We start from the raw sequence: 16,393 nt of genomic DNA on the forward strand, positions 1-16,393 counted from the left end.
ATATAGAGAGAGAGAGAGAGAGAGAACTAGAAATGGAAAATTACTGATGATAACATTTATGATTAAGGCACTATGCAGTATACTCTGGATGGGAAGTCACATTTTGTATGCTGTGACAATGCTCAGGGAATGAACAAAAATCAATTTATGAATTTAAAAAAATATTGCAGAAAAATAATTTCAAAAATAAATAGCTATTTAATGACTGCAGTAAGCTGTATAGCCCAGCTAGGTGCTACTTTATGATATGTTCATTATACTTACTGAGGTTTATGCCTAAAGTCAGACTTGTGTTCATGGATATGTCTATATCAGTTGCACTTGTTATTGAATGTATTTAGATTAATTAAGATCTTTAGTGAATCAATAAAATGTGAAAAATAAAGGGGGGCATGGAAATCAAGTGCAGATACAAGAGATAGTGTATCAAAGGGTGGGAAATGGCAGAGGTGAGAGATAGGGAATCAAGGAGGGGAAGAAACAAAATATATAAGAAACAAGAAATGGAAAATTATTTGTTGATGATAACACATATGGTAATATTCTTGATTAAGCCTATATATAGTGTATTCTGGATGGAAACTCTCACTTTATATACTGTAATGATGTACAGTGAATGAATGTAAACAAATAAATTTAAAATAAAATTATTTTTAAAAAAGTCTGGGACTTGTCCATTCTCTGGGTTGACATCTCCCATAATAAAGCCTTCCTCTAAGCAAAATTGCATTCAGAAATTGGCTTACTATGTTATGAGCCATCAGGCCCGGTCTGAACGTTTGTCTGGTAACAGTTTGATGGGCTCTTTCTCTGAATCTAGAGTTAGCTTTAGATCATTCAGCCTTCTGGAATACATGTGTTCTGCAGGCAAACTTACATAGTGAAAGTTAGTACTAGGTCTTTCCTAGGCTTGTTCCTATTCAAAATAAACATCTGGGACAAAAGTCTTGTGATATATTGTTCTGAACTACCTGATAGAGTGATAGAGAATAGGCATTTCTTTTTCTTTCTGCACTCACCAGAGAGAGACATAGAGATTTTTAGTTTTTTCAAGAGAGGTTTTTGTTATAGGGCACGTATGCTTGCCAGAAAGACAGAGAGAGACAGAGAGACAGAAAGCAAGAAATCGCCCCCCCGGGGGGTGTGTGGCCACGCTGCAATCTAGTTCTTGGTTATTTATTTTCAAAAGCTCTTTCATTACTTGTTGATATTAAGTTTAGGTCCACTAGGGAAACAACGAATGCTAGATATGATCTCTATGGTTTTACATTTATTATGACATCTCTTATTCCTTATCATATGGTCAGTCTGAAAATTCTTTTTTTTTTTTTTTTTGAAGAGGTTTTTGCTACAGGGTGCATGTGCTCGCCAGAGAGATAGAGAGAGACAGAGAGAAAGAAAGCAGAAATCACTCCCCCAGGGGAGATGGCCATGCCTCAATCCCTTCTCCTCCCCTGTCCTCTCGGGATCTTGGGCACGCATGTACACGTGCCCAGTGTGAGTTTAAACCACCTGATCCAGGACCCAAACCATGTTCTACTGCATGGGAGTCCAGAGACATAGCAATTATGCTAACTGCTGGTCCCGAGAATAGGCATTTCTTACAAGAACAATTAGGAGAAGTTAGGTTATAGTTCAACAGGCAAACAAGATTATTCTCTGGTTTTGCTCTATTTGGGAGATATTTTTGTATGGAGCTGCCTGGCCCTCTACTCTGTATCAAGTGTGGCCTCAAGGCCCCAGCCCAGCTCAGCCCTGTAGTAGAACTTACTTTGTTAGATTTTTATGCTGCTTATTTTTGGTAAGCTTTGTGCTTTACTTGAAATCCAGAGTTGAAACCCTAGTTATAATAACTAGTAGCTGTGTGATATTGAGAAAATTATACAGATTTACCTGTTTTATTGCTTGTAAATGGACATAATAATAGTACCTATCTTATAGGGTCATTGGGATAAAATTAGTTGGTACTTAAAATATTTCTTGGAATATATGTTCCTCATGGTGCTTATTATCAATTAGTCCCCAATATTTGCTCTCTCTATCTCTCTGTACTTGAATTTTATTTGATATTTGCTTGAATCATTTAAGGAACACTAATTATCCCGAAACAAAAAATGTCATTTTTTAAACATTTTTGCTATAGATTGAGTGTGTTTGCCAGAGAGAGACAGAGAGAGACAGTAGGAGGGAAAGTGAGAAATTACCTCCCTCCCAGGGGGGATAGCCATGTGCAATCCCTTCTCCTCCATTCTCCTCCTGGGATCTTGGGCACGCACGCACACATGCCTGGTGTGATTTTCAAGCCACTGTGTCTGGGACTCAAACAATGGTCTGCCATGTGGGAATCCAACAACATAATCACTACGCCATCTGCTGGCCCTTTGGTTTGTATTTAAAAAATCCCTGAACGTTTAGCTCATAAAAATGATGCTAGAATGGGCAGGGATGCTTGTTCAGGATGCCCAAATCTGGCTTATGCCATCCACCTCAAAGAGAGAAACTTAGTGAAGGAGAAGAATTTATTCAGTGAGGCCAACACCAAGGAGAGAGCAGATCATAGTCCGTAACCATTTCTGCTGTACTAGACAAGATACAAAGCTTATATAGGAGAAGAAACAAAGGGCAGGTTATTAAGTAGGTAGGATCATAAGGATCACAAAGAAAATATGACACAGGGAATGTGAGGGTGCAGGGATGATTAGGCCTAGCACACACAGTGGGACATGGGTTCTTGTCTGCATCTCATGAATAATTAGAGGTTAGGGACCAGCAGTTAGTGTAATGGCTATGCCGTTGGACTCCCATGTAGTTGATGTGGTTTGAGTCCTGGACCCGGCGGCTTAAACTCACGTATGTCGTATGTGCGTGCGTGCCCAAGATCCCGAGAGGAGAATGGAGGAGAAGGGATTGCGGCGTGGCCAACCCCCCTGGGGGGGGGAATTTCTTGCTTTCTGTCTCTCTGTCTCTGTCTGTCTTTCTGGCAAGGGCATGTGCCCTATAGCAAAAACCTCACCCCCCAAAAAAAAAAAAAAGAATTAGAGGTTAGAGGAGCAGACACAGAAAGGGTATAGCAAAGAGAAGATTTTATTGGAGAGGGAAGGAAAAACAGAGCTCCTGAGAAGGGAGGAGGTCCCAGAAAATGGATTGCCAAGTAAGAACTGAGGTGAAGGGTTTTTATCTTGATCAGAAAGGGCATTTCCTCATGGTGAGTACATGCTGGATGGGTCCAGTTATTCTTCTCCTACTATTGTAGTGGATATAAAGGTGAGGAGATTCTTTGTCTAGAAGCTTTGGGCCATCAAAACCATTATCTTATTTTCTTCCCAGAACATGGAGAGACCTGGAAAAAAATGCTTTGTTTTATTTTTATTTATTTTTTAAAGAAGCCTTTGTTTTAAGTCTAGGTCGTGTTGCCTAGTTCAGTCACTGAGCCATTGCTGCAAGCCACCTCTTGCAGCTGAATTGCTTTGTCTCCATCTTAAAACTTAAGGGGCCAGCAGGTGGCTTAGTGGTGAGGGTGTTCCCATGTGGTCAACCGAAGCTGAGGTCCCGGATGCCAGGGTTTGAAACTAAGACTAGACACATGGGCGTGAATGCCCAAAATCCCGAGAGGGGAGTGGAGGAGAAGGGATTGCAGTGTGGTCATGCACTCCGGGGGCTAATTCCTCATTTTCTGTCTCTCAGTCTCTGTGTTTCTCTGGCTAGTGCATGCACCCTATAGCAAAAATCTCCCCGCCCAAAACAAAAACAAAAACTAAAACAAAAACAAGCCATTTTGTGATTTTATTTTGAGCCTATACCTTAACTATATTTCTAGGGTTCCTGTCTCTTACCTCAATTCCATAACATCTGGGGACAATGGATGACAGTTTCCTTTTGAGGCATGTAGGGCAAGGCAGGGCAGAATGACTGGTTTCTTTCTCTACAAGGGATTTAAAGATAAGCAATGATTAATGAGGTGGCAGAAGCAAATGGAATCAGTCAAGATAACTCTGAGATTCTGGATTAGAAACTAGGTGTGGGGGTCAGCAGGTGGCATGGTGGTTAAGACGCTGGACTCCCCCATGACTGACTGTGGTTTGAGTCTCGGACCTGGAAGCTTGTTTCTTACTTTCTCTCTCTATCTCACTCTGGTGAGCATATAAACCCTATAACAAAATTAAAAGTGATAATAAATAAAATTAAGTAAATATCATTTTTTAAAAAAAGCTAAGTGTGGTTTTTTAATGCTTGAGCTGATAAAAAAATCTTATCAGGACTAGTAGATGGTGTAATGATTATGTTACTGGACTAGTCCATGTAGTTGATTGTGGTTCAAGTCCCAGACCCGGCAGCTTAAAACTCACACGGGGTGCATGTGTGTTCCCAAAATCCCAAGAAGAGAATAGAGGAGAAGAAATTACAGCATAGCCATCTCCCCTGGCTGGGGTGGGGGTGGGGGTGGCTTTTTGATTTCTGTCTCTCCGGCAAGTGCACACGCCCTGTAGTAATAATTTCTAGAAAATAAAAACTTCTCACCCATTCATATGGAAGGGTGCTAGTGACATATTTCCCTTCCCTACCTTTATAACCAGGCATCTGTAAAAACTCAGGAAAGTTATTGTTAACTTCCATTAGTTAAGAATTATGCGCCATCTATTGTGAGGGAGGTTTTTGTAAGACTCCTTGTGAAGTAAAATATAGACATTAAAGGCAGATTTTCCTATGGTTTAATCAATTAAGATTGACTCTTTTTTCTTTCTTTCTTTTTTTTTTTGAGAGCGATTTTTCCTGTAGGGTGAGTGTGCTTGCCAGAGAGACAGAAAGACAGAAAGTGAGAAATCACCACACTCCTATCCCTTCCCCTCCAATCTCTTCTTGGGATTTTGGGCATGCATGCACGTGCTCCCAGTGGGAGTTTTAATCTGCTGCATCCAGGACTTGAACCACTGTCAATTGTGTGGGAGTCCAGCGACAACCATTACGCCATCTTCCAGTATCCAATTAAGATGGACTCTTAAGATGTAGAATATTATAGTCACTTTGGTTCCCTTATGTCCTGGTTACAAAAACGCCATGCAATTTGAAGAGCAGGAGGAGGGTGTGAAACAACTGCCTCTCACTTTCAATAAATAATTGAAAAATATTAAGTATAGTTCAATTTGGGTAAATTTGGAAATCATTTTCTCTAGCAGTTATGCAAACCTAGAGATCTATAGGCAAGAGACACTTATTTTTATTTTCCTATTTTGTTTTGTGTAAATACAGCTCGTGTCCTCTCAGCTAACTTCTCTTTGAAATTACGTTGTATTTCTCCACACAACAAAGGCCAGATTTCTCAACACTTGCCTTACGGGATTGTTGTAAGGATCAAATCAGGTCAAATTAGATAATGTATATAAAGCACTTAGAATCATGTCTGTTGCCTGGCATGCAGTAAGCATGCAATTAATGTTTGCTATTATCATTACTTAATCTGGTCCTGCAAGAGGAAATGACACCCTTTAGGATGTATTCCTAAGCAGTCACATCACACAGAGAGCCCTCTTCTGGCTTCTCCTTCCTTTCCATTTTTATACACACAAAGAAACCCTACAGGGATGCAGAGCACTCCTATTGTGGCCTTTTTTTTTTTTTCTCACCAAGTTTAAGTTTTTTACTATTTTTTTAGTTTTTATTTTTGGAGAGATTTTCACTATAGGGCGTGTGTACTCACCAGACAGACAGAGAGACAGAGACAGAAAGCGAGAAATCACCCCCCAGGGGGGATGGCCACACTGCAATCCCTTCTCCTCCATTCTCCTCTCGGGATCTTGGGCACGCACGCACACGTGCCCGGCGTGGGTTTTAAGCCACCGGGTCCGGGACGCGAACCGCGGTCGACTACGTGGGAGTCCAGCGACATAGCCATTACGCTAACTGCTGGTTCCTCACCAAGTTTATGTTTTGTGGCTCATCCCAGCTTCCTTGTCTTCCTTTATTCTTATTTAGAAAAAAAAAAAGAAAACCTCTCAGTGAAATCACTGTTAAACTGTACTTGAAATGCAGGGTAGAGACCGCCCCTGTGGTCCATGCTTTCAGAAGTTAAAATGCATCAGCACAGCTGTGTATTTGAACTTGTTGACTGTGTGTTAAGTCTTCTTTTCTGATGATTTTATTCAGATCACATGTCTAGAGTCAGGGCACACCTGGCCTTACAGTTGGAAGAGACAGCACTGAGCCCAGGCCGACTTCCGTTTCGGGATTTTGGGGTAGCCGTGTGACCCTGGCAAAGATCCTAAAATCTCAGTGCCTTAGCTTTCTCACCTGAAAAGTGTAACAATAATGCCTACTTCATTGGGTGGAAGTGAAGATAAAATATGTACAGAAAGTGTTTAGTACATTGTAAGGATACTTTTTTTTTTAAGAGGGATTTTTGCTATAGGGCATGTGTGCTCACCAGAGAGACTGAGAGAGACAGAGAGACAGAAAGTGAGAAATTACCCCCAAGAGGGATGGCCACACCACAGTCTCATCTCCTCCATTCTCCTTTCGGGATTTTGGGCACACACATATGCACACATGGCTGGTGTAAGTTTTAAGCCACCGGGTCCAGGACTCAAACCATGGTCGACTATGTGGGAATCCAGCGATGTAACCATTATACATCTATTGGTCCCTGTAAGGATATGTTTTTATTTCTGTTGTATTATTTTATGACTGTTAAGAAAAAGTTATTCATGACACTTGTTAAAGAACAGTAAGGCAGGGACCAGCAGTTAGTGTAATGGCTATGTCACTGGACTTCCATGTAGTTGACTGCAGTTCAAGTCCCAGACCCAGTGGCTTAAACTTACTCTGGGCCCTTGTGCATGTGTGCCCAAGATCCCAAGAGGAGAATGGAGGAGAAGGTATTGTGGCATGGCCATCCCCTCTAGGAGGTGATTTCTCGCTTTCTGTCTCTCTCTCTCTGTGGCAAGCGCACGTACCCTGTAGTAAAAACCTCTGGGGGAAAAAAAAAGGCAGATTATATTCAACAATGTGGTGATAGGTATAGGGACCACTGCAGTAGGGTTTTGCATTGGAAGACAAATTGAGCTCAACTCTGAATACAAGAAAATGTGGGAATTTATAGCTAAGGAGCAGAGTTGGAGATGAGTGAATGGAAAATTATTAAGCAGGAACATCACAGATAAGGAAGAATTCTGGCTAAACTGGCCTAAAATCATTTTTGCTGAGGATAGGCCAGGGTGATCAGATATTACCTAGGAGAGGGTGGGAGTGAGGAATGAATAAAATTGTCCTCTCCCCTGCCTAGGCCCAATAGAGAACTGTCTAGCTTGTGCTTTACTTACCTGCCAAGCCCCGCCCTTTCCAGTATCGTCTCCAAAATGGGAGTAAATGACAGAAGCCATTTTCTTCTTCAGTTTTTCTAATACTTCCTTATCTCTTCTGTCCAAATAGTAACCACTCATTTCTTTTTATGAGCAAGACCAGCTGTTTTCAACAGGATCCTCTCATACTGCCTCCCATTTCTAATAATTTGCATTTATAGACTCAGGACTTAGAAGCTTCACATAATTGCAGACTAGTTTCTTTTAGACATTGGAAATGCTGATTTTGTGGTATTTTCTAGGAGGCAGTGTTTTATAGTGGTTAAGCATATGGTCTTTGATGGACAAAAGTTACCTGAATTTTAATCCTGGCTATGCCACTTTCAAGTCATGTGACCTCAGGCATTGCTATGATTTGAATATTTGTGTTCCCTCCAAAATTCATATTAAGACTTAATCTCCAGAACAACAGTAGTAAGAGGTGAGACCTTTGGGAAGTGATTAGGCCGTGAGGTCTGTGCCTTCATGGATGAATTAGTGCCTTATAAAAAGACTGGTAGAAACTAGCTTAGACTCTTTTGCTCTTGGACTTCCACCATCACCTGACATGAATCTTTCAGCACCTTGACCTTGAGCTTCTGTGCCTCTGGAACTGTGAGAAAATATTTATTATTTATAAAGTACCCAGTCTGTGGTATTTTGTTGTAGCAATACAAATGGACAAAGACAGGCATGTTAATGCTTAGATCTTCAGTTTTTTAATCTATAATATTGGGAAGTAGTACCTAACATACAGGGATATTATGAAGACTAAATTAAATGATGCATGCAAAGAACCTCACACAGGTACTTAGTGTAATATCAGCATTGTCATCTCTTTCTTGTACTTTGAAATGTGACTGTGATAGTATGAATATCTGCTCCCTCTAACACTCTTGTTGAAATTTAATTGCTATTGTGACAATATTAAGAGGTGGGACCTTTAAGAAATAATTATGTCATAATTTCTCAAAAAAAAAAAAAAGAAATAATTATGTCATGAAGCCTCTTCTCTCATGGGTAGGACTAAAGCCTTTTATAAAAGGGTGAACTTAGTCTCCTTTTCTCTCTCTTTGCCCTTCTGCCTTGTGATGATGCAGCAAAAAGGCTCATGCCAAATACTTGCACCATAACATTGAACTTCCTAGATTCCAGACTATTCATTATAAATTACACAATCTGTGGTATTCTGTTATAACAGCACAAATAGACTAAGGTAGTAACTTATACATATTATAATACAGTATATTTTTAAATATGTGAGAAATATGCCCACCTACATCAACATCACACAGCAGTTAGGACTAAGAACTGAGATAATCTATGTCAATATGTTTTAGTTATTTGTTCCAGAAAAACCTTGCCCAGTGAAGATAAGACTGTAAACCAATAAATAGCCTTAGTCTTTGCTTCAGAAAATTCTTGCAAGTCTGTTTATCTGAGACAAAATTCTTTTCTCCAGGCAACTATTCATTTATTAAACAGTTTACCAACCAAGGTTCATTTCAAGACTCTGTCTGCCAACCCTAAGCCATTATATTGCACACTCTGCCCAGTCCTGATCAAGCCACCACACTGAAAGCCACACTTTAAACTCCAAGCCCTCTAAATATTCTCTTTTGACCTCCTTATTCTGATCTGACCCTTAGAAATCTGTCTGACCTCTGTCATACCCTACTCACTCAGTAGATTCCAGTTACACCAGCATCCTTGGTACTTCTCAAATGCCAAGTATACTCCCACTACTGGGTTTTAAACATGCTCTGCCTTCCATATATACATGATTCATCTTATTCTTTCCAGGCTTTGTTCAAATGTCTCATTATCAGGGTGACATTTTCTAACTACTTCATATAAGATTAACCCTCCCAGTACTGTTTATCCCTGACTTATCTTTTTTCATAGCACTTATCGTAACCTATTGTGTATATTTGCATGCACAAATGTGTGTGTTTGTCTGTCTTCTCACCACTAGAATGCAGACATTATGAGAAGCAACTTTAATTTTGTTTTTTGTTTTATCCTTAATGCCTAAACAGTGCCTGACACATGATGGGACCTTAACAAATATTTGAAGAATAAAAGGTTAAAATGGGTGACAAGTGAAAGTGTGAGAAGACACAGTAGAGGGTCGAGTCACAGTTGTTAACACTTGCTGGAATCAGCAGTTTCATCCAGACTGAGATGCCTTGTGCTGTGGCATGAATCACATTATTTAGAGCAGTGCTGTTCAGAACTGTTCAAGTCCCTTTCTTGCTGAAAACCCTTTAATCATTTCCTATTGGTCAGGAGTTAGTAAACCATAGCCTATGGGCCAAATGTATTCTGATGCCTGCTTTTTTGTGAATAAAGTTTTATTGGATCCCAGTCATGCTTGTTCGTTTATGTATTGTCTCTGGTTGCCTTCCCATTATAACAACACAGCTGAGTAGTTGCAACAGAGACGGTGTGACCCATAAAGCCTAAAATATTTATGATCTTTTACAAGAAAAGTCTTCTGACCCTTTCTATTGACTAAATGAAGCACACAGTTCTCCAGCCCTGTCTCCTACCTAGAAGAGCAGTGTGAAATTATGTAAGTTCAAATATCAACTCAGCCAATTGTTAGCTGTGTGAACTTATGTAAGTTACATAACATTTCTAAACCTCAGCTGATTTATCTGGAAAATGGGGATCCTAATGGTGCTTTAAGCAGGGGCCAGCAGTTGGCGTAATGGCTATGTCGCTGGACTCCCATGTAGTCAACCGCAGTTCGAGTCTGGACCTGGTGGCTTGAACTCACACCGGGCATCTATGTGTGCATGCCCAAGTTCCCGAGAGGAGGATGGAGGAGAAAGGATTGTGGCGTGGCCATCTTCTCGGAGAGTGATTTCTCACTTTTTGTATCTGTCTCTCTCTGTCTTTCTGGTGAACACACACACCCTATGGCAAAAATCTCTCCAAAAAAAAAAATTAAATTACTGTCTTTAAGTAAGGTTCTTACTACATAGCTTGCCATAGAACCAGCACACATGCAATTTAATCTATAACTTTTACTGCTGACTCTCTGGCTACTTCATGTCCTATGCTTATTTATTATTAACATTCAACTGCTGAGCATTCCTGTACACTGTAAGTTGCTTCTTGCTTCTGTAATTTGTCCACTGATTGCCTTTTCCTGAACACAAAATTAAAATGTTACTTGCTTTTGTAGACTTCCAGTAAGGCTCATTCTCTTTTCAGAGGACTTCCCTGAAAGCCATGGATCTAGAATCATTGGTCCACTGGGGTCTTATAGTCCTTGTAATCAGTTCCCTCTTAGGACTCAACACATCAAATTGAAATAATGTAAGTTCCGTCTCTCGAAGTCGAAGTTCCCGATGGTGATATTGAAAAGAGAGTTCTTACTCATCTTTCTATTAGTGCCTGGAGCATAGCTAAAGATTTAGCCTAAATCAGTTTACTCTATGGAGGAGATAGTCTCTTTCATTCTTTCCTGGTTGTGAATATTCTTCTTACAGCTGTTTCTGATAGAAAACAGAGTATTGATGCTGGCTTAGGCATCTCATAAAGGAGTGAGGAGGGAGCTGCCTCAACTTAGAGTCTGTTCTGAAAGACTGATGGCCCAGGGCAGACATCAGGAAGAGGGCGGTCAATTTCCTTAATAGCTAACTGTAATAGAGTAAATGAGCAATACATTATCTTTTAAATGCTATTTGGTGGCTTGAGTCCCACCTCTGCTACCTACTGAGTAACGTTAGTTATTTCTCTCAGCCTCAGTTTCCTTGTGAACCTTGGGAAGTCTTCTCATTGATTGAATGTAAAGATTTCAACAGATGATGTTAGTAAAAGTTCTTGGTAAATCAATCTATATACATTAAGCTCAATTATACTTGTCTCTTAAATGGGCCCATTGTCCTTGCTCATTGTGTCCTGGGGAACAGAAACAGGACCATTATTGATGTTTTTGTATAAATTAAATTCATTAGGGGCCAGTGAGTAGCATGGTGATTAAAGTGCTAGACTCCCACGTGGGCTGACTGTGCTTAAAGTCTCAAACCTGGCGGCTTGCTTTCTCACTTTCCTTCTTTCTCTCTGTGGTTGAATTAAAAAATAATAATAAATAAAATTAAATCAATATTTTTTGAAAAATTAATTAAATTCATTCAGAAAAGACAAGCCTGGATCTATGTGGTTGGCTCAGTTTATCAGAAGAGCATAGGATGTAAGAACTTGTGCAGAAAATGTATTAACACAAAACAATTATTTGACTCAATGATACAGTACTCTTGAAAGCATTCCTCCACAGAAGACATAAGGTAATTATCCAAAAGTGACTTTGAGTCATTCTGACAATTCTCTCTCTGACTCAAAATCATGACAGTTCTGTTTGTATTAATTTTCTGCGCCTAACCATCATTTTAGCAACTCAAAACAACATATGTTTAGTATCTCACAGCTCTGTGAGTCAGAAGTACAGGTACAGCTTAGCTGGGTACTCTGTTTAATATCTCAAAAAGCTGCAGTCAAGGTGTGGGCGAGGAGTGAGTTCTCATCAGAGGCTCTACTGGGGAAGGATGTGATTCCAGGCTCCCTCAGATTGTTGGAAGAATTCTTTCCTTGAGGCTATAGGATTTACCAGAGCTTGCCTCTTCAAAGATTTTATATATATATATAGGGACAGAAAGGAGAGAAGGAGAAGTTTTGTAGTAAATATATATGATCACCTACATCCCATCACCTTTGTCACATTGGATTGGTTAAAAACAAGTCACAGGGTCTGCTGGATTGGTTAAAAACAAGTCACAGGGACAGCTGACTTCAAGGGGAGAGAATTACACAAAGTTGTGGATACCAGGAGGTTGGGAATCACTGGAACCTCCATATATCCATCACCCTGTACCACCTGCAGAAGAGTTCATTCTTTCATTTAAGATCAATATGTGTGTCTGTATGTATATGTATGTTTCTAGGGAGTGGTATGCTCTATGAGAAAAGAGATTTTTGTCTCTCTTGTTCATAGTAGCATCTTCAGCACCTAGAACAGTACCCAGGGCATAGGAGATGCTTAGTAGATGTTTGTGGAAGGAATGAATTAATGAAAAATGAATACTAACTATGCACATGACACTGATAATTGCTCCGGACTATGGAAGTGCATGATATATTTAGTTCACAGCATTTCTTACATGGATATAGCATAAACCATTATCCTCTTAGTGATAATAGACTTTAATTGTTGAATGTGAAGCATATGACAAGAATTATGGGATTATTTTGAACTCAGTGAAGACATGTAGCTATTACATTTCTGAAGCCCAGTGATTTTTATGATGTAAAACTTATGACCAAGTCACCTTTCAAAACTAATTATGAGAAAATAGAACTTTCAAGCTGGAGAATTCTAACATGATTAAAAAAGCACTTGACCCTGGTTCTTCTCCATCAAATCTCTTTTCTTTTTTGCACAGGATAAATTTTCATCTTAGCCTCTGAAGAGTTATGTCCTGCAGTAACTTGTAATGACTGCCATCTGTTATGGAGAAATCCTTAACATTATAGAATTATAGAATTATTACAGCTTTAGGGTTCCATGGTCCTGAATATGGAAAAATAGTACCTCATGACTTCAGCAGATGTTTTTTTTTCCTGTTTATAGTAAAATACCAGTGTCAAAAAGACAGTCCTTGCTTTATCCTCAAAAGAAGAAAATATTCCATATTTCATAGTAGGATATGAAAAGAAAAAAAAAAGAAAAGAAAACAGAATATTTAGGATGCCATACAGCACATGGAAAGCTTTGTATGCCAGGACGTCTGTGAACATCGGTGACAGGATGCCTTCTCACAGCTGCTGGAGCTCCTCTGATGAGAAGTCTTTATGGAAAAAAAATAGGCAATCAACATTCTGCAAAGGATGACATTTTCTATTAAATTATCTCCACTTTTTATATAACACAGCTGCAACAGCTTTATGTGGCTTTTCCTAATGATACCTCATCTTTTACAAGCACGTGAAGTAGCAAAATAGTTTGTCAGTGGATCCCTCTAAATTCACAATGTTACAGACTAATGAGTACTGACTTCATCTGAAAGTCCCCAGCTTTATCCCAATGGTCCCAGATGCCTGTATTTATTGGTACCTGTGAAAATACAAACCATTAAAATGAGCTACTATATATGAAGGGCAGACTATGTTAGTGGCTTCCAGATAAAATTTCCCTATTGTAGACAGTATTGTTCTTCAAAAAAGCTGGGATACAGATTGGTCATTGATGATTTAGAATAGTGCCTTATATACCCACTCCATAAATACTCGCCGAATGAATAAATGGTCAATTAACTTCACTAGGTTTCATTTTAATTAACAAGACAGGTTGTTTTGTAGTTTTCATGTCTTAGCAAGTTCCTATGAAATGCAATGGTTGTAAATTGGTGTTTTCTAAATGCTCTCAGTTTGCACTTATGTTCTTCCTCTATAGTAAACTGTTACTTTTTCTGAAAATGTGTGTAATATACTAAATTATACATACTATTGATAAATACCATGATCTCTTGAAGTAATTTTCCAGATTCATCTAAGTGGAGCACTTTTGGCTGTGGGAATTGATGTCTCATGTTAAAGTGCTAGTTTTGAACATTAAAGGTATACTTCAAAACCTCCTAACTTTTATTGGGCTTTAATATTCAGAAGAAATTCCATAACTATTTGAATACATGTTGGCTAGATTTTAAAATCAATCTAATAAACTTTAAGGCCTAGTTTCACATATTAAGGTAAAAGTAAGAATACATCTCTAGGTTTTGATTTATATATTATTTGTTTCCACAGAGCATTTTAGATAACGTGGTGGAAATGGACAAATAAAATGATAATGATTATTAAGTATTTTGCAATGAAAAAATATTTAAAAATTTTAAAGACTTTATTATGAACATTGCTATAACCTAAAAGCTACTTTAGGAAATCCTTCTCTGTCCCTGTTGATGACAGATACCTCTGTAACATTGTTTGCAAATCATCCTCTACTTTCCTTCCATGGTACTGATTTATCATAATTTTTTATTATACATTTGTATGATTTCTTGGTCAGTGAAGCAGAAGTTGCGTAAGAATGGGGACTGTGTCTTATTCACCAGTGATTCTGTGACTACTTAGCACAGTTTTGGGTACAAAATGAATCACCAGTAAATATTTCTTGAATGAATGAAACAGTAAAGCATTGCTAGAAGAAGCTTAGCTAACTAATTAAAAGGAAAAAAAAAAAGTTTACTTACTTCCTGAGAGAGAGACAGAGAGGAAGAAAGAGAAAGAGGAAGAGCTAGAAAGGAAGCACCCTGAACGGAGTCTCATGCCACTGTCCTCCCCTTAGCTTTCCCAGCCATCCAGGATCATGGGCACCTGTACATGTGCCCAGTATATATAAGTCAACTAGAAAACTGAGTTCTGATCTTTTGTATGGCCTTCAGCATTGCAGTGTTGTGTTGTCACTGTGCCACTGCAGCTGGGCCATAGAGGTTAGTTGTGTGGGTGTATATCTCCTAATTTGTTCATCTCATTTTGTTAGATACTTATTTTTTGTTAGTATTTCAATATTTTAAATAACCAAATTATTATTTTTATTTACCCGTGAGATGTGTTATAGGATTTCAAACCTATATCAAAACAATCCAAGAACATGCTGAAAAAACAACAGAATGTCAGTATTAAATTGATACATTAGTATTTTGGATATGACACTAGATACCTAAATTCTTTTTTCAAAAGAATTATTTATTCAACTTTTAAATTATTATTATTCAATTTGACCAGAGAGAGGCAGAGAGAGAGAGAGAGAGAAGGAGAGTGAGAAAGCAAGCTGCCAGGTCCAGGATTTCAGCCAGAGTCAGCCATGTGGGAGTCCAGCACCTTAACCATACTGCCTGCCAGCCCCCAGATACCTAAATTCTAAGACCTACCATTTCTTTTGTTAAAAAATTATGTAAAAGTCACAAAAATTACTTTTTTTTTTTTTTGGAGAGGTTTTTGCTATAGGGCGTGTGTGCTCGCCAGAAAGACAGAGAGAGACAGAGATACAGAAAGCAAGAAATCTCCCTCCAGGGAGGATGGCCATGTCATAATTTCTTCTCCTCCATTCTCCTGTTGGGATTTTGAGCATGCACACACACGCTCCTGGTGTGAGTTTAAGACACCAAGTCTGAACTTGAATCGTGGTTGACTACATGAGAGTCAAACGACATAGCCATTACGCCAACTGCTGGTCCCTAAAGTACTTTTGATGTTTAGCTTCCTTTAATTGGTTCACATTTTGAGTTAAAAATATTTAAGACAAGCATGTATGTACATCATTTCCACTATATTTGGAAGAAATAAAAGCTTTTCTCTCCTAGTTTACTGAAATCTAAGCTTTGTTATGCTCTTAGGGTGCTAGTAGGGCAAACTTCCCTGAGAAATACAATCATTTTCGGTTTCTGGTAGAAATGAATGCAATACAGCCTAATTCAGAGTTGAAATAGATGGAGGCAATAGCCTCCACCTTAAGAATCTGATCTTACCAGCCTGTATCTCATTGACGAAATTATTTTTTACTGTGTTGGGAATAAACAATATGGGATAAAACTGATCACAAAATATATTAGTATATTCAGAACTCTGTTGTATACTAGGAATAAGCAGCATTTGCTTTAGTTTTTAGTGCAAACTAGACTTAAGCTGGAAAATCACAATGACAGTGAAGAAGGAGATAGGTCAATTTAACACCAACTGTAAGGTTAAAATGGAAAATAGATGTCTGATTCTTTTCAAAATGTGGAACACAGAAACATAATAAAGTTTGTGCACACAATGGAAGAAAAGAGACCTGCATTATGAAACATAAGGGAAGACAACTGATGACAAAGGTCAGTACGGTCAAGCCTGGTTTGAGCTCTGGAATAAGCAGCATTGTTGGACTTTCCGGGGAGGGGGTGACCCTAGCTATATCCAGGACAGTACTGGTAGAAAATGAGTGGAAAAGCAGATGGAACCCAAAGGAGGAAGCAGAGAATAGTGTGGGGTTACTTTTTGTGCTGTCATGTGACCCT

Source organism: Tupaia chinensis, unplaced genomic scaffold (genome assembly GCF_000334495.1).
Source record: "Tupaia chinensis unplaced genomic scaffold, TupChi_1.0 Scaffold000248_1, whole genome shotgun sequence".
NCBI lineage: Eukaryota > Metazoa > Chordata > Mammalia > Scandentia > Tupaiidae > Tupaia > Tupaia belangeri.